At 43.9% G+C, this 18,585-nt stretch overlaps 1 protein-coding gene across 9 annotated transcripts in view; it reads left to right on the top strand.

Moving 5' to 3' along the window:
• Positions 492 to 18,585, top strand: part of RBM6 (RNA binding motif protein 6) — a 124,875-nt gene continuing 106,781 nt past the window's right edge. For 3 of the 9 annotated variants that reach the window (XM_021068799.1, XM_013981726.2, XM_013981727.2), the window contains exon 1: positions 506 to 689. The gene's annotated coding sequence lies outside the window, so the exon portion shown is untranslated. Of the gene's footprint in view, positions 690 to 16,363; positions 16,474 to 18,585 lie in introns of all 9 variants that reach the window. The other 6 variants (XM_005669583.3, XM_021068800.1, XM_021068796.1 and 3 more) reach the window with 6 other exon arrangements.

An 18,585-nucleotide genomic window follows, 5' to 3' on the forward strand; every position in this document is an offset into this window, starting at 1 on the left:
AACTTGGAAACCCATCAGAAGAAGGGGACGAGCCTCCCTGACTACTGCTTTTCTATCCTATCACTCGCACCTATGCTTGGATCTTGGGCAATAGGACTACACTCCAGGATTAAGAGGATGAGGAGCAAGGCTCCTGTGTGGGCCAAAAGCCCCCGCCCCGGAAGGCTTAGGATGGAGTAGGCTCCCTTCCGTTTCCTTAATACTAACGGAAAATAAGGCGTTTTCAAGGTTGGCAGACCAGGGCCGTATCCGCGTTCTGGCGGGGAGCAAAGCTGGACAAGGCCAACCCACCACAAAATACGCGTGCTGCTCAACTCCAGAGAGCGTAAGGAGACAGCCCGCCGCGGGCTACACTACAAACCATAACCCCCAGCAGCCCCAGTGGACTGGAGGCAGGAAAGCGCGACCTCCCATTGGACACCGGCAAGAGCGTGCCCTTACGCCCCACCCCGCGCAGGCAAGGACACCTCCCCTGCCCCGCCCCCTGCCCCCCGCGCGGGGCACGGCGGGAGTGGAGTCGGCGCGACCAGCAGCTGTACTCCATCTCCCGGCGGGCAGAGCGCTGAAGGCGGCGGCGCCTTTGTGGAGGCAGCGGCCCGGCTCCGAGGAAGTTCCAGTCTCCGCGACGCTGGGTCGGTGGCGGCGGCTGAGGATTAGGAGGAGCGGGCCGCGGAGGCCGCGCTGCCTCGGTAAGGGCTTGGGGCAGTAGAGAGGGCGTGCCAGAGCCTACGGGGAGGGAGCCGGCCTGCCAGGCCGCTCTGGACGTCGCGGGCCCGCGCGGCCTGGAAGCTGCGGCTTCGGTGTCGCGGGGCGGCCGCGGCCTCGCCAGGAAGAAGAGAGCCAAGTGGCGGTGTGGTGAGGGAGGCGCCGCCCACGGGAGGAACGCCCCGGAACGGTCGCGGGCCCGGGGCGGAGCGGCGCGTCGGTAGAATTACCGGTCCTGTCTCGGGGCGGCCAGCTGCGGGGTCTGGGGCAGGCGCGTGGGTCCCGTTCGGTGCTCTCAGTCTGTGGAGCTGCAGGCGGCCCTATCTTTCTCTTTTTCCCTGCTTTTGGAGGAATCCGATCCAGTTTTGAGGCATCGCTCGAGAAGGAGCCTTTCTTGCCCCTAGCACGTAACCTTAACCCTACCTGGATAGACACGAATGGGTTCAGCTAGGCCACAGAGCGCGAGAGTTCGCTGCCCAGCGCGCGGGGCTGTAGAACCTGGAGGCTGGGGAGTGGTCTGGTGGGTCCTGTGCCCGTTGGTCGAATGTGGGAGGAGAGGGGTGTTTTCTCGTATTTACTCTTTAAATTGCTTTTGGCATTGTAAATCCGTTTTTCTGTAAACTTTAGAATTGACGTTGTGCTACTGAGCTCAACTCTGGGTGTGCATTTTTTAGAAAAGGCCTCGTTTTGTAGGGTACATAAACTGTAAGGGTAATTGTGTTTTTGCATATTCCAGGTTTGCATGTGAAGGTCAGAGTTTCGGGATCTAGGTGGAGTTCTGTAGACTGATGCACCTGGTCACCTGATTTATTTTCTGAACTCTGGATTGTGCCCTAGGTTTGTTAGTTTTCAGTTTCCTGTTGAGTAGTGCCACCAGTGTGAATGGTTTAATAATGTAAACATTAGCAAGCTTGTGAGGACTATAGGGAGCAGTATCAAGAACTGATAAGGGTGGGACTGGCAATGTCTAAAGTTAACTAATGATGTGTTACGGTTTTGGTGAAACACAAAAATTGGATCTGAACATTGCCTGACTAACTAGCATCTAACTAGGCACCTAACTTATAGGATAGGTACTAGGTCTCTGTTTCTGCACATCTTTAGCACCCTTCTTTATAGAACTCTGTTATCAGAGTTGGATTTACTTTAGGAGCCTAGTTTTAGTTTTTTTTTTTTTTTTGCTTTTTAGGGCTGCACCTGCTGCATATGGAAGTTCCCAGGCTAGGGGTCCAATCAGCTACAGCTGCCGGCTTACACCATAGCCACAGCAACTTGGGATCCAAACTACATCTGTGATCTACACCACAGCTCACCGAAAGGCTGAATCCCTGACCCACTGAGCAAGGCCAGGGATGGAACCTGCATCCTCATGGATACTAGCAGGATTTGTTTCTGCTGTGCCACAATGGGAACTCCCAGGAGCCTAGTTTTTTGTACTTTCATAGGAGAATTGTCAATGGAGAGGTTACTAAGTGAACTCTCCAGTCTTATTAAGGGTACATGAGCAAGGTTATACTTTTCTGCCAGTGTTTAAATGGATAAACTGATATGTTAATAATCTGATTCAGAGTTGTATTAAGATTAAAGCTCTTGGAAAGTTTTGAAATTTTAAAGATCAAAAATCCTGGACTCTTTTAGCTGTATACCAAGTACTTTGAATTAATTTTTTTTTTTTTTGATCTTTTTGCCATTTCTTGGGCCGCTCCCTCGGCATATGGACGTTCCCAGGCTAGGGGTCGAATTGAAGCTTTAGCCACTGGCCTGCACCAGAGCCACAGCAACGTGGGATCCGAGCCGCGTCTGCGACCTACACCACAGCTCACGGCAACGCCGGATCCTTAACCCACTGAGCAAGGCCAGGAATGGAACCCGATACCTCATGGTTCCTAGTCGGATTCATTAACCACTGAGCCATGACCGGAACTCCCAGAATTAATTTTTTTTTTGTCTCTTCATCTTTTTAGGGCTGCACCCTCGACGAATGGAGGTTCCTAGGCTAGGGATCCAATCGGAGCTGTAGCCGCCAGCCTATACCAGAGCCACAGCAACTCTGGGATCTGAGCCTCCTCTGCAACCCACACCACAGCTCACTGCAATGCTGGATCTCTAACCCACTAAGCGAGGCTAGGGATGGAACCTGAGTCCTCATGGATCCTGGTTGGGTTGTTAACCGCTGAGCCACGATGGTAACTCCTAGAATTAATTCGTCTGCTAGATTTCTAGAGTAGTTGTTCATCTCATTCACTTAGTTACTGGGGTATCTATTGGGTACCTTTTAACCCTGTCACGTTGTGGTACTCAGTAAAACAGAGTGGGTAATTGCAGGAGCTTTGGATAGGGTTTGAACCCCTGGCTCCTCCACTAAATGAATGACATTGGACAAATTACCTAACTTCAAGTTCCTCATATGTAAATTGAGGTTTAGAAATGTCGCTACCTCAGAGTTCATTTGTGGCTCAGCAAGAACCTGATAGCATCCATGAGGATGCAGGTTCCATCCCTGGCCTTGCTCAGTGTGTTAACAATCTGGTGTTGCCACAAGCTGCATAGTATATTACAGATGCAGCTCGGATCTGGGCTGCTCTGGGTTGCTGTGGCTGTGGTATATGTAGGCTGGCAGCTGCAGATCTGATCCAACCCCTAGCCTAGCAACTTCCATATGCTCCAGGTGCAGTGATTAAAAAAATGTAGCCACCTTATAGGTTGTTGTGAGGTTTATGTAATCCCTTTAGAACAGTGCCTGGTGTGCAGAAAGTTAAATGTTAGCCACCATTGTTACCTTTTTAAAAAAATAGTTTTGTTGAGATGTAATTCACAAACCATTTAAGGTGTTTAATTTGGTGGTTTTTCATGTATTACATTACTCTTTTTTTTACAAAGTTGTGATAAATATGTTTTGTTACATACAGCAAAACTTGCCACTTAAACCATTTTGTTGTGTAAAATGCAGTGCATTAATTACATTCACAATGTAATGAAACCATCACCACTATCTATTTCTAAAACTTTTTCATCACCCTATATAGAAACTCTAGCCATTAAGGAAGTAATTCCCATTGCCCCCTCCATCTAGCCTCTGGTAACCTCTATATTTTGTCTCTGAATTTGCCTGTTCTAGGTACCCTAGATTGTAAGTGGAATCATATAATATTTGTATGATTGTAAGTGGAATCATTCAATATTTGTTCTTTATTTCAGTTAAAGTAATGTTATTAAGGTCCGTTCTTATCATAGCATGTATCCAAACATCATTCCTTTTTTTAATATAATTTTTAAAAAAATTCAGATGTAATTGATGTCTTCATTCCCTTTTAAGGCTGAGTTGGTGTGTATAGACCACATTTTGTTTATCTGTTCACTTATTTGACCGTTGGCTAGACATCTTTTGGCTCTTGTGAATAATGCTGCTGTGAATATGGGTGTACAAATATCTCTTCATGTCCCTGCTTTCAGTATCTTTGGACATATACCTAGAAGTGGGTCATATGATTATTCTCTTTGAGGAACCACCATACTGTTTTCCATAGCAGTTGCGTCATTTTACATTTCCACCAGTAATACGCAAAGGTTCTGACTTCTTCACATCTCAACATGTGTTATTTTCTGTTTTTTCGCAGTAGCCACCAGAGTGGGTGTAAAGTAATCTCTCCCTTTTTATCCATTTTAACCTTTTTAAAAAATTTTTTTGGCTGCAGCTGCAGCAGCCTGATGTGGGATCTCAGTTCCCAGACCAGGGATGGAACCCGGCTGTAGTGGTGAAACCACTGAGTCCTAACTACTGAACTACCAGGGAACACCCTATTTTAACCATTTTTAAGTGAACACTTCAGTGGTATTAAGTACTTTCACATTGTTGTGCAACCATCATTACTGTCCAGCTTCTAAACTTTTTCATCTTTCCATATTCAACCTCTGCACCCATTAAACACTAACTCCCATTCTTCCCTCCCCCAGTCCCTGGCAACCACCATTTTGTTTTCCATCTCTTATGAATTTGTCTGTCCTAAATAGAAAATAACTAGAATCAGAAATTATACATTTGATCTTTCATGAGTGGCTTATTTTACTTAGCAGAATGTCTCTAAGGTTCATCCATGTTACAGCATCTATCCTAATTTCATTCCTTTTTGAGACTGAACAATATTCCATAGTATGTATGTGTATATTATGCTTATTTTTTCATCTGTTGATGGATACTGGGTTGCTTCCACATTTTGGCTATTGTGAATAATATAGCAGTGAACATGCTTTCATTTCCTTGGGGTTTATAACTAGAATTGTTGGAGCATATGGTAATTCTTTTTTTAATTTTGAGGGGAACTGTCATATGTTTTACACAGTGGCTGTACCATTTTGCATGCCCATCAACAATGCACAGGGTTCATATTTCTTCACATCTTCACCAGCCTCTGTTAGGTTTTTTTGTTTGTTTTTATTTTGTTTAATAGGCATCTGGATATGAAGTGGTTTCTCCTGGTTTTGATTTGTATTTCCTTAATTGTTAATGCTCTTGTGCATCTTTTTATGTGCTTATTGACCATTTGTATGTTTTTGTTGAAGAAATGTCTGTTCAAATTCTTTGCCCATTTTTGAATCAGGTTGTCCTATTTATTTATTTATTTATTTATTTTGGCTGTACCCATGGCATGCAGAAGTTCTTGGGCCAGGGATCAAACCTGCTCCACAGTAGCAATCTGAGCCACAGTAGTGACAACGCTGGATCTTTAACCTACTGAGCTATCAGGGAACTCCTGAATCAGGTTATCTTTTGTTGTTGAGTTTTAGAGATTTTCTGTATATTCTGGATGTTAATATGTGGTTTGCACATATTTTCTCCCATTTGCGAGTTGCCCTTTTACTATGTTGACAGTGTTCTTTGAAGCACAAAACTTTTTAATTTGGATGAACTCCAGTTTGTCTGTGTTTTTGTTAACTCTGCTTTTGGTTTCATATCCAAGAGGTCATTGCCAAATCCAGTGCATGAAGCTTCCCCTCTGTTTCTTCTGAGAGTTTAGTGTTTGAGATCTTAAGTTTAGGTCTTTAATCCTTTTTTGAGATAACTTTTGTATATCGTGTTGAATAAGAGTCCCACTTCATTCTCTTTTGCATGCGGATATCCAGTTTTCCTATGACCATTTATTGAAAAGACTGTGTTTTCCACATTGAATGGTTTTGGCACCCTTGTTGAAAACCACCTGAGGATTTCCCTGTGGTGCAGCAGGTTAAGGATCTGGTGTTGTCACCATAGCAGTTTGGGTTGCAACTGTAGTGTATGGGTTTTTGTTTGTTTTTCTCTTTTTAGGGATGCACCTGTGGCATATGGAAATTCCCAGGCTAGGGGTTAAATCAGTTGCAGCTGCTGGCCTACACCACAGCCACAGCAACGCTGGATCTGAGTCACATGTGTGACCTATACCACAGCTCATGGCAACACTGAGCAAGGCCAGGGATTGAACCTGAGTCTTCATGGATACTAGGAACCTGTGTGCTGAGCTATGATGGGAACTCCTGTGGTGCGTGTTTGATTCCTGGCCCAAGAATTTCTACATGCCACAGGAATGGCCAAGAAGAAAAAAAAATACTTGACTATGTATGTGAGGTTTTTTTTTGTTTTTGTTTTTTGTTTTCCTTTTTTAGGGCCACACCTGCAGCATATGGAAGATCCCAGGCTAGGGGTCGAATCAGAGCTGTAGCTGCCAGTCTACAACAGCACAGCAATGTCAGGTCTGAGCCTCGTATGCTACCTACACCATAGCTTATGGCAATGCCAGGTCCTTAACCCACTGAACAAGGCTAGGGATCGAATCTGCATTCTCATGGATACTAGTAGGATTCATTACCACTGAACCACGCTGGGAGCTCTTATTTTTGGGTTCTCTGTTGCACTGTTCTCTCTCTGTCCTTGTATCAGTTCCACACTGTTTTGATTACTGTAGCTTTATAGTAAGTTTTGAAATTGGGAAGTTTGACTCCTCCAACTGTGTTCTTTTTCAAGGCTATTCAGTGTCCTTTGAAATTTCATATGAATTTTAAGATGGGCTTCAGATTCAGATAGTCTTTTCTTTTTTTCTTTTTTGGCTGCTCAGAGGCATATGGAGTTCCCTGTCCACAGCTTGGATCTGAGCCGCAGTTGAGTCATACGCTGCAGCTGTGGCAATATCAGATCTTTTAACACACTCTGCGGGTCCAGGGACTGAACCCGTGTCCTGGTGCTGCACAGATGCTGCCCATCTTGTGTGTCATACCAGGTGCTTCTGGAATCACATGGTCTTGAGTTTGCATATTGGCTTTTTCTCACAGTAGTTATTTTGCTGTGGACAAGTCTCTCAACCTATTCGAGCCTCAGTTTCATAAAGTGGGACTAGTGACAGATCTTATCCCATAGAGGACCTGGAATGATTAAATGAGAGAACCTATGTCAGATGTGTAACAGTGGCAGAGTCAGCTTGCCTTTATTATCATGTTTCAGAGAGTAGGAATAGACAGAAAAGTCTTTCCTAACTTGATGTTGTTATGATTTCAAACATTTGAGCAACACAGCAGTAGTAATAATATTTAATGCATTCTTGCTTTAAAAATTTTCAAGACTTTTTGGAGGCATAATTTACAAATATGTATATATATATATATATATATTTTTTTTTTTTTTGGTCTTTTTTGTCCTTTTAGGGCCACACCCACAGCATATGGAGGTTCCCAGGCTAGGGGTCTAATTGGAGCTACAGCTGCCGGCCTATACCACAGCCACAGCAACGCAGGATCCTTAACCCACTGAGCAAGGCCAGGGATCAAACTCGAAACCTCATGGTTCCTAGTTGGATTCGTTTCTGCTGTGCCACGACAGGAACTCTATAAAAAATTCACTTATTCTGAGTGTTCATTTTGAAGCAATCATCATCACTATTCAGATTTAGAGTATTTCCAACATCTCAAAACATTCCCTAGAGTTCCCATCATGGCTCAGAAGTGACGAACCTGACTAGTATCCATGAGGACATGGTTTGATCCCTGGCCTCACTCAGTGGGTTAAGGATCCAGTGTTGCCGAGAGCTGTGGTGTAGGCTGCAGACTCAGCTTGGATCCCACGTTGCTGTGACTGTGTCTTAGGCTGGCAGCTGCAGCTCCAATTCAAACCCTAGCCTGAGAACTTTTTTTTTTTTCTTTTTGTCTTTTTGCTATTTCTTTGGGCCGCTCCTGCGGCATATGGAGGTTCCCAGGCTAGGGGTTGAATCAGAGCTGTAGCCACTGGCCTACACCAGAGCCACAGCAACGCAGGATCTGAGCTGCGTCTGCAACCTACACCACAGCTCACGGCAACGCCGGATCGTTAACCCTCTGAGCAAGGGCAGGGACTGAACCCACAACCTCATGGTTCCTAGTCGGATTCGTTAACCACTGCACCACGACGGGAACTCCCTGAGAACTTTAATATGCTGCAGGTGCAGCCCTAAAAAGCAAAAAAAAAAAAAATTCCCTAGTTCTTGTTTGTTGTTAATCCTCACTTCCCACTATGACTGCAAGTCCTAGTATCCACTGATTTGCTTGCCTTTTTTTTTTTTTTTTTTTTTGCCACATCTACATATGGAAGTTCCTGGGCTAAGGATCAAACCCATGCCACAGCAGTGACACAAGTCACTGCAGTTACAATACTGGTCACAGCAATCTGCTGTACCACAAGGGAACTCCCACAAAACTCACTTTTAAACTAGGACCCTGACTGTAATTTGCTGGTGTAAGGGACCAGGATATAAGTATATTTAAAGACTGGAAAATTTCTATTCATTAAAAAAAAACACCAAACTCTAATGAAGTATTTAAATGTCTCCCTATAGTAATAAAGTCTAATTTGTACAAGAGCTTGAGATTCCCATAGGATAGTCAAGTGGCAGTTTCTTGCAGGCATTTGTACTTTTATAGGGAGGTCTAAACTGAAGATGGAGACGTGGAAATTATAATCATAGAGCTGGTAGTTATGGTGGTTAAATTGGGAATGGATAAGATTGCCGGATGTCTGGCGTTCCCATTGTGGTGCAGCGGAAATGAATCCCACCAGGAATCATGAAGTTGTGAGTTCAATCCCTGGCCTCGCCCAGTGGGTTAAGGATCTGGCCTTACCATGAGCTGTGGTGTAGGTCACAGACGAGGCTTGGATACTTTGTTGCTATGGCTGTGGTATAGGCGGGCTCTAGCTCTAGTAATGGGAAAAAAAAAGACAAGATTGCTCAGTGTCTTAGCTTGGACTGTTATAACAAAATACTATAGACGGGGTGACTTAAACAATAGAAATTTCTCACAGTTCTAGAGGCAAGGAAATTTAAGATTAAGGTGCCAGACAGCCAGTTTGGTTTCTGGTGAAATCCTCATGGTTTGTGTATAACTACCTTTAAAAAAAGGTATTTTTTTATTTTTGCATATTTTTTATGGCTGTACCCGAGGCATCTGCAAGTTACTGGGCCAGGGATTGACTCTAGGCCGTAGCTGAGACCTATGCCACAGATAGGACAGTGCTGGATCCTGTAATCTACTGCACTGGGCCAGGGATCTGACATGTGCCTCTGCAGAGGCCCAAGCTTCTGTAGTTGGATTTTTTTTTTTTTTTTTTTTGTCTTTTTAGGGCCGCACCTGTGACATGGAGGTTTCCAGGCTAGGGGTCGAATCGGAGCTACAGCTGCCGGCCTACACCACAGCCACGGAACTGCAGGATCTGAGTCGTGTCTGTGACCTGCACCACAGCTCACAGCAACTCCAGATCCTTAACCCACTGAGTGAGGACAGGGATCGAACCCACATCCTTGTGGTTCCTCATGGATTCGGTTCCACTGCACCATGACAGAAACTCCTGAACTAATATTTAAAAGTGTGTGTTTTGCATGAGCGAGAATTGAATAGTTTACAAACAAAAAGGAAATAGCATAGTGATAATATAGCTCAAAGAGGAGTTAAAGGAGTACCCTGGTGGCCTAGTGGTTAAGGATTCATTGTTATCGCTGCTGTGTCTCCAGTTTGATCCCTCGCCTGGGAACTTCTGCATGCCTTGGGTGCAGCCAAAAAAAAAAAAAAAAAAAAAGAAAAGAAAGAAAGAAAGAGTTGAGTGATAGAGCAAGGGCATATCCTTCAAACTACAGTCTTTAGTCTGCGGGTACACAAAAGCATTCCAGAGAGAATGTGGGCATGTATATATATATGTGTGTGTGCATATACATTTTTTTTTTGTTTTGTTTTTTCCAGGGCTGTACGTGCGGCATATGGAGGTTCCCAGGCTAGGGGTCTAATCGGAGCTGTAGCTGCTGGCCTACACCAGAGCCACAGCAGTGCGGGATCTGAGCCATGTCTGTACCTACACCACAGCTCACGGCAACACTGGATCCTTAACCCACTGAGCAAGGCCAGGAATGGAACCCTCAACCTCATGGTTCCTAGTCGGATTTGTTAACCACAGAGCCACGACGGGAACTCCTGGGCATGTATATTTTTAAAGTAATCAGTATGGAGTTCCCGTCGTGGCTCAGTGGTTAATGAACCAGACTAGGATCCATGAGGATGTGGGTTGTGTCCCTGGCCTTGCTCAGTGGTTAAGGATCTGGCATTGCTGTGAGCTGTGGTGTAGGTCAAAGACGTGGCTCGGATCCCTCGTTGCTGTGGCTGTGGCATAGGCTGGCAGCTGTAGCTCTGATTGGACCCCTAGCCTGTGAACCTCCACATGCCATGTGGGTGCTGCCCTAAAAAGCAAAAAAAAAAGAAAAAGTAATCAACATGCAGAACTTTGCCTTCCATAAATACTATTCTTGGAGTTCCTGCTGTGGCACAGTGAGATTGGTGGCATTTTCTGGAGTGCAGGGACACAGGTTCTATTTCCCAGCCAGCACAGTGGGTTAAAGATGTAGTGTTGCTACAACTATGGCATAGGTTGTGATTGGCTTGGATCTGATCCCTGGGCCAGGCACTCCATATGCCTCGGGTGGCCAAAAAAAAAAAAAACACTTTTAAGAATGAATCTTGAGGAGTTCCCGTCGTGGCGCAGTGGTTAACGAATCTGACTAGGAACCATGAGGTTGCAGGTTCGATCCCTGGCCTTGCTCAGTGCCGTGAGCTGTGGTGTAGGTTGCAGACACGGCTTGGATCCAGCGTTGCTGTGGCTCTGGCATAGGCTGGTGGCTACAGCTCCGATTAGACCCCTAGCCTGGGAACCTCCATATACCGCGGGAGCGGCCCTAGAAAAGGCAAAAAGACAAAAAAAAAAAAAAAAAGAATGAATCTTGGACAAGCTTGAGGCAATTTGTTATCTTGCAGCCTCAGTGTTTACTTGCCTGGCAATAGCATTGGGATTTTATAGACTCTGGAAGTAACAGTGAAAGTCCTGTATTATGCTCCTACTCCTGCTGCTATTGACCTCTTAGAACACTCTGCCAGGATGGATTTACTTTGATCACCGAAAGTTGCAGTATAAACTTAATACAAGATTATTTAAGTACATATGGACTAAAAGGAAATGTTTTAGAATGGGAAGGTATATTTTGTCTTTTTTTTAAATTACTCAATGAATTTATTACATTTGTTGTTGTACAATGATCATCACAATCCAATTTTATAGGATTTCCATCCCACAACCCCAGCGCATCCCCCCATCCCCCAAACTGTCTCCTTTGGAGACCATAAGTTTTTCAAAGTCTGTGAGTCAATATCTGTTCTGCACAGAAGTTCTTTCTGTCTTTTTTTCAGGTTCCACATGTCAGTGAAAGCATTTGATGTTGATGTTTCATTGTATGGCTGACTTCACTTAGCATGATAATTTCTAGGTCCATCCATGTTGTTGTCTGTTTTTTATGTCTTTATTTTATGTTGAAAACATGCCATTCAAAACCAGATTGATTTGAGATAGAAGGGCTTTTTCTCTTTATCCTCTTGATAGCTCATAGAAATTGAACTAGTGTTTTTCTTGTGTTCACTTGAACAACTATAAATTATGCAGGATTTCTTTGGTATCTGCTGCAAATTTGAAAACTATTCCCAAGCCTACGTACTTGTTATTGTATTCAACTTTCCTGATAACTATTGCACAATTACCGTTTTGTATAAAATATTATTATAACAAAGTTATTTGGATTTTTAAAAGCAACTTACCACACACACACACACACAAAGAATCAATCTTGGGCATTCCCTTTGTGGCTCAGTGGGTTAGGTACCTGATATTGTCTCTGAGGATGCGGGTTCAATCCCTGCTCTCCCTCAGTGGGTTAAAGATCTGGTGTTGCTTGCAAGCTGCAGTGAAGGTAGCAGATGCACCTTGGATCTGGTGTGGCTGTGGCTGTGTCATAGGCTGGCAGCAGCAGCTCTGATTCGACCCGTAGCCTGGGAACTTCTATATGCTGCAGGTGCAGCCATAAAAAGAAAAAAGAAAAAAAAAAATTGAATCTTCTGAATGTAAGAATTAAAACTGAAGAACTCTTAGAAGGAAGCATAGACGGAAAGCTTTATGCAATGGATTTGACAATGGTCTCTTAGAAGATATGACACCAAGCGCATAATCAACAAAAGGAAAAATAGACAAATTGGAATTCAGCAAAATTAAAAACTTTTGTGTTCAAAGAGCACTATCAACAGAGCAAAAAGGCAACCCATAGAATAGGAGAAGATACTTGTAAGTCACCTGTGTGATATGGGATTAATATCTAGGATATACAGAAAACTCAACAGCAGCAAAAACAACCTGAATTAAAAAATGGGCGAAGGACTTGAGTATACATTTTTCCAAAAAAGGATATACAAGTGGCCAATAAGCACATGAAAAGATGCCCAACATCATTAATGATTAGGGAAATGCAAATCAAAACCACAGTGAGATGCCACTTTATACCCATTAGGATGGCTAGTATTAAAAAAACAAACCAGGTGTTTCCCCTGTGGTGCAACAGGATCTCATTGTCTTTGGGGTGCTGGGACACAGGTTTGATCCGCAGTCAGGTACAATGGCTTAAGGATCTGGTATTGCCACAGATGCCAAGACTTGGATCGATCTGTGGCCTGGGACTCCATATACTGAGGGATGGCCAAAAAAGAAAAAAAAAAAGCTAATTAAAAATGGATCTAGGGAATTCCTGTTGTGGTTCAGCTGCAACGAATATGACTAGCATCCATGAGGACGCAGGTTCGATCCCTGGCCTCGATCAGTGGGTTAAGGATCTGGTATTGCCATCAGCTGGGGTGTAGAGATTGCAGACGTGGCTCAGATCCCATGTTGCTGTGACTGTGGTGTAGGCTGGCAGCTACAGCTCCGATTCGACCCCTAGCCTGGGAATCTCTGTATGTTGTTGGTGCAGCCCTAAAAAGATTAAAAAACAAAACAAAACAAAAACTACACTGGTGTAGTCACTGCTGTGGCTCTGGTTTCAGCTGTGACGTGGGTTTGATCTCTGGCCCAGGAACTTCTGCATGCTGCAGGTATGTCCAAAAAAAAAGAAAAAAAGAAAAAACCCCACAGAAAAAAGAAAAAATGAGTCTACATAGTCAAATGGAGATTTGGCATAGTATTAAGATCTGATTAAAAAAAAATGAATCTATATAAATGCAGAGGCTAGAACTATACAAAGCTTCTAAATGGAGTTCCCGTTGTGGCTCAGCGGTTAATGAACCCCACTAGCATCCATGAGGACCCAGGTTCTATCCCTGATTTTGCTCAGTGGGTTAAGGATCTGGTGTTGCCGTGAGCTGTGGTGTAGGTTGCAGGCACAGGTTGGATCCTGCATTGCTATGACTCTGGCGTAGGCCGGCAGCTGTGGCTCTGATTGGACCCCTAGCCTGGGAACCTCCATATGCTGCAGGTGTGGCCCTAAAAAGAGGAAAAAAAAAAAAAATAGGGAGTTCCCGTCATGGCTCAGCGGAAACAAATCCGACTAGGAACCACGAGGTTGCAGGTTCGGTTCCTGGCCTCTCTCAGTGGGTTAAGGGTCCAGCATTGCCATGAGCTGTGGTGTAGGTCGAAGATTTGGCTCGGATCTGGTGTTGCTGTGGCTCGGCATAGGCCTGCAGCAACTGCTCCGATTAGACCCCTAGCCTGGGAGCCTCCGTGTGCTGCATGTGTGGCCCTGAAAAGACAAAAAGATAAAAATAAAATAAAATAAATAGGGAACTATGTCTAGTCACTTAAGATGGAGCATGATAACGTGAGAAAAAAAGTGTATACATGTATGCGTAACTGGGTCACCATGCTGTACAGTAGAAAATTGACAGAATACTGTAAACCAGCTATAATGGAAAAAAATAAAAATCATTATATTAAAAAAAATTACAAAAATTAAAAGAAAACATGGAGTTCCTGTCGTGTCTCAGAGGTTAACAAACCCGTCTAGCATCTGTGAGGACTCGGTTTTGCTCGCTGGCCTGGTTCAGTGGGTTAAGAATCCAGCATTGCTGTGAGCTGTGGTGTAGGTACAGATGTGGCTCGGATCTGGTGTTGCTGTGGCTGTGGCGTAGGCCATCAGCTGTAGCTCTGATTGGACTCCTAGCCTGGGAACTTCCATGTGCCGTGGGTGAGGCCCTAAAAAGACAAAAGAAAATAAATAAATAAAACACAAGAGAAATTTTTTTGAGTTTGGCATCAGCAAAGACTTCTATAAAAGATCCAGAAAACATTAACCATAACGAAAAAGATTAAAATTAATACCTGTTCTTGGAGTTCCCGTCGTGGCGCAGTGGTTAATGAATCCGACTAGGAACCATGAGGTTGCAGGTTCGATCCCTGCCCTTGCTCAGCGGGTTAACGATCCGGCGTTGCCGTGAGCTGTGGTGTACATTGCGGACGCGGCTCGGATCCCGCGTTGTTGTGGCTCTGGCGTAGGCCGGTGGCTACAGCTCCGATTCAACCCCTCGCCTGGGAACCTCCATATGCCACGGGAGCGGCCCAAGAAATAGCAACAACAACAGCAGCAGCAAAAGACAAAAAACAAAAGACAAAAAAAAAAAAAAAAAAAAAATTAATACCTGTTCTTCAAAAGATACTATTAAAAAATGAATGGTCAAACTGTAGAACAGGGAGTAAATATTTGCCACATGTATCTGACAAATGCTCACTATCATTAGTCATAAGGAAAACAGGTTAAAGCCACAATGAGATACTAATACATTCCCACTAGAATTGCTAAAATTAAAGCCTCACAAAATTGGAGTTTCCGTTATGACTCAGTCGGTTAAGAACCTGACATAGTGTCTGTGAGGATGTGGGTTCAGTCCCTGTACTTGCTCAGTGGCTTAAGGATCCGGCATTGCCACAAGCTGCAGCATAGGTTGCAGATGTGGCTTGGACCTGGTGTTGCTGCAGCTGCAATTTGACCCCTAGCCTAGGAACTTCCATATGCTGTAGGCGCAGCCTTTAAAAAAATAAATAAATAAATAAAAAATAAATAAATAAAAGGCAGAGGAGGCTTGAAAACAATTAACTGACATCATAGTTCCAACCTTAAGAGCTGCTGACCTACAATGGGGAGGCTTTATTCCCATACCCATTGATTCGTTTTCAGGAAACCAAAGTCTTTATGTTCTGGGGCTTATTGTGATTGTAAAGCTGAAAACTAAAGGAATTAGTGAGAAGGGCATCACTAAGAGTGCAGCTATAACTTAATGTGAGGCTTGCCATCCCTCAGGACCAGCTGACTCCCTTCAGCTGATACTGCTATGGAATCATTTTTCACTTCAACCTTTAAAACTCTCATTTGACTGCTTGATACTACTGCAGAGTTCTGTACCTGCAGCAGCTTCACCTGGACTTATATCCTAGTCTTCAGAACTTACCACACTGGGGCCCTTCTATTCGTTGCTGTGTAGTGTCTGTTGGGAGTGTGATCTGGGCTGTTGAGGTGTCAGGCTTTCTGCTTCGCACTTGCATGTTCACTGCCAGCCACAGTTGTATATGAAATTAATGTTTTAGTATCTCTTATTTTCATTTTTCACTTTTTTTTTTTTTTTGCCTTTGTTTTGGTGGGAGCACCTGTGGCATATGGAAGTTCCCAGGCTAGGGGTTGAATCGTAGCTACAGTTGCCAGCCTATGCCACAGCCACAGCAACGTGGGATCCGAGCTGCATCTGAGACCTACACCACAGCTCATGGCAACGCCAGATCCTTCACCCACTGAGTGAGGCCCGGGATTGAACCCGAATCCTCATGGATCCTAGTCAGTTTCCTTAACCACTGAGCCACAACGGGAACTCCACCCTTGCCCATTTTTAAAATTGAGTTGTTTTTTTTTTGTTTGTTTGTTTTTGTCTTTTTGCCTTTTCTAGGGCCACTTCCCACGGCATATGGAGGTTCCCATGCTAGGGGTCGAATCGGAGCTGTAGCCACCGGCCTATGCCAGAGCCACAGCAACGTGGGATCCGAGCCGCGTCTGCAACCTACACCACAGCTCACGGCAACGCCGGATCGTTAACCCACTGAGCAATGGCAGAGATCGAACCTGCAACCTCATGGTTCCTAGTCGGATTCGTTCACCATTGCGCCACAACGGGAACTCCCTAAAATTAAGTTGTATTTTTATTATTGAGTTATAAAATGTTTCTTTATATATTCTAGATATAGGTCCCTTATCAAATATATAATTTGCACAAGTTTTCTCCCATTCTGTGGGCTGTCTTTTCATGTTCTTAATGGTGTCCTTTAAAACAGAATTTTAGGAGCTTCCGCTGTGGTGCAACAGGATCAGCAGCATCTCTGGAGTGCTGGGATGTGGCTTCAATCCGTGGTCTGGCACAGACGATTAAGACTCTGGCATTGTGGTAGGTGTGGCTTAGGTCATGATTGTGGCTGGGATCTGATCCCTGGCCTGGGAGCGCCATATGCCATGGGGTGGCCAAAAATGAAAAAACAAAACCCCAAAAACACAGAATTTAAAATTTTGATGATATCCAATTTATCTCTTTCCTTCTGTTGCATGTGCTTTTGGTATTCATCTTATTCAAGAAACCATTTCCTAATCCATCATCATGAAGATTTATGCCTGTTATAAGAATTTTATAGTTTCACTTCTTAAAACATTTAGGTTTGATTCATTTGAGTTAATTTTTTGTGTGTATCTTTTTTTTAGGGCTGCATCCTTGGTGTGCAGAAGTTCCCAGGCTAGGGGTTGAATTGGAACTGCAGCTGCCCATGTACACCACAGCCACAGCAATGCAGGATCCTTAACCCATTGAGTGGAGCCAGGGATCAAACGCATGTCCTTGTGGATACTAGTCAGGTTCATTAACACTGAGCCACAACAGGAACTCCTCTGTTTCCTTATTTATATTCTGTCTGGTCAATCAATTCACTATTTACTTCTCCCTTTAGTTCTTTCAGTTTTTGCTTCATATATTTTGAGGGTCTGTAATTAGGTGCTAATATTTATGATTATTTATCTTGGTGTGTGTGTGTATTATATATATATATAAGCTGCAGTTGCAGGCTTACGCCACAGCCATGGTAACACTGGATCAAAGCTGCATCTGTGACTTATACTACAGCTTGAGGCGATGCTGGATCCTTAACCCACTGATCAAGGCCAAGGATCACACCCGAATTCTCACAGACACTTTGTTGTGTTCTTAACCTGCTGAACCACAATGGAAACTCCCAGGAGCTCTTTTTTTTAAACTTTAAATTAATATATAATGTCCTTCTTTATCTTTTGTACCTTTTTATTTGTTTTTTTTTGTTTTGTTTTGTTTTTGTTTTGTTTTTTTTTTTTGTCTTTTGTCTTTTGTTGTTGTTGTTGCTATCTCTTGGGCCGCTTCCGCGGCATATGGAGGTTCCAGGCTAGGGGTTGAATCGGAGCTGTAGCCACCGGCCTACGCCAGAGCCACAGCAACTCGGGATCCAAGCCGCGTCTGCAACCTACACCACAGCGCACGGCAACGCCGGATCGTTAACCCACTGAGCAAGGGCAGGGACCGAACCCGCAACCTCATGGTTCCTAGTCGGATTCGTTAACCACTGCGCCACGACGGGAACTCCTGTACCTTTTTAAATTTAGTCTATTTTGTCTGATATTAGTACAGCTACCCAGCTCTTAATTGGTTACTATTTTCGTGGAATATTTCTTTTCTGTCTTTGCACTTTCAACCCATGTGTGTCTTTGGATCTAAAGTGGGTTACTGTAGATAGCATATAGTTGGATTATGGGTTTTTTTTTTCCCCTTTTTTGGCACCCCTGGAGTACCTAGTCTAGGGATCAGATTTGAGTTGCAGTTGCAGCAACACCAGATCCTTTAACCTACTGTCCCTGGCTAATGATCAAACCTGTGTCCTAGTGCTGTAGAGACGCCACTGTTCCCGTTGCACCACAACGGAAACTCCTGGATTATGTTTTTTTATCTATTCTGCCAGTCTTGTCTTTTGAGAAGAAGAGTTTAAACATGCTTATTTTGTTGATTTTTTTTTTTTTTTGTAGTGAAATGTTTTGATTTCCTTCTCATTTCTTAAGTATATATTCTAGGAGTTCCCGTCGTGGCGCAGCGGTTAACGAATCCGACTAGGAACCATGAGGTTGTGGGTTCGATCCCTGCCCCTGCTCAGTGGGTTAACGATCCGGTGTTGCCGTGAGCTGTGGTGTAGGTTGCAGACGCGGCTCGGATCCCGCGTTGCTGTGGCTCTGGCGTAGGCCAGTGGCTACAGCTCCGATTCGACCCCTAGCCTGGGAACCTCCATATGCCACGGGAGTGGCCACAAAAAATAGCAAAAAGACAAAAAAAAAAAAAGGAAAGTGTATATTCTAAAGATATTTTCTTTGTGGCTGCCGTGGGAATTACATTTAACATTATACAATTAATTTTTAAACCAATGTCTATTAATTTTGTCTGTGTTTTAATTTTTAATGTTTTATTGAAGTGTAGTTGATCTACAATGTTGTGATA

This window comes from Sus scrofa, chromosome 13 (assembly GCF_000003025.6).
Source record: "Sus scrofa isolate TJ Tabasco breed Duroc chromosome 13, Sscrofa11.1, whole genome shotgun sequence".
Taxonomy (NCBI): Eukaryota; Metazoa; Chordata; class Mammalia; order Artiodactyla; family Suidae; genus Sus; species Sus scrofa.